Genomic DNA, 931 nt, shown 5'->3' with positions numbered 1-931 from the left:
AATTTTTTTAAAAGTATATTTCCCTAGCCGGTGTGGCTCAGTGGTTGAGCATTGACCATGAACCAGGAGGTCATAGTTTGATTCCCAGTTAGGGTACATGCCGGGGTTTTGGGCTCCATCCCCAGTACGGGACATGCAGGAGGCAGTCTATAGATGATTCTCTCTCATCATTTATGTTTCTATCTCTCCCTCTCCCTTCCTCTCTCTGAAATCAATAAAAACATGCATATTTTTAAAAGTATATTTCTGCATTCCTGAACTGTATTGTTTGCAATTTAAATCTACTACAAGGGTAATAACCTTTCACAACATCAACTTATACTTAGCCTTGGAATTTCAACTTTGAGTTTTTTTCTTCCAAATTTTATCACTGTCTGCCAGGTTCAATTACTCAGAGAAATAATATATAATCCTAGCAGGTCCACATTTATCTTACCTAAATTATTTATCCAGGGTTTTCCAAATAGAATTGATTCAAGCCTAGTGACTCTAAAGATTGTATTAAAAAAAAAAAAAGACTGTTTATTCCACAAAGCCTATCACACTCATTATTTATTTATTTTTTTAAAATATGTCAGTAGTGGAACGATCCACTCTTTTTACTTGCAAAGTGTGAACAGAAAGCTACTATATTTCTCTAGGACAGGGGTCCTCAAACTACGGCCCGCGGGCCACATGCAAATACAAATATTGTATTTGTTCCCGTTTTGTTTTTTTACTTCAAAATAAGATATGTGCAGTGTGCATAGGAATTTGTTCATAGTTTTTTTTTAAACTATAGTCCGGCCCTCCAATGGTCTGAGGGACAGTGAACTGGTCCCCTGTTTAAAAAGTCTGAGGACCCCTGCTCTAGGACACTTACAAAGAGTTTTCTTCACCTTAAGAAGAAACTGAATAAAGTAAATGCCCACCACGCTCATTACTTTAGGCA

General features: G+C 36.8%; 1 pseudogene; it reads right to left on the bottom strand.

The window, feature by feature from the left end:
• Window positions 1–569: 569 nt before the first annotated feature.
• LOC118659489 lies at window positions 570–653 on the bottom strand (annotated as a pseudogene).
• Between the last annotated feature and the right edge of the window lie 278 nt (window positions 654–931).

Source organism: Myotis myotis, unplaced genomic scaffold, assembly GCF_014108235.1.
Source record: "Myotis myotis isolate mMyoMyo1 unplaced genomic scaffold, mMyoMyo1.p scaffold_m19_p_6, whole genome shotgun sequence".
Taxonomy (NCBI): Eukaryota; Metazoa; Chordata; class Mammalia; order Chiroptera; family Vespertilionidae; genus Myotis; species Myotis myotis.
This window is presented reverse-complemented; position numbering and strand designations above follow the sequence as displayed.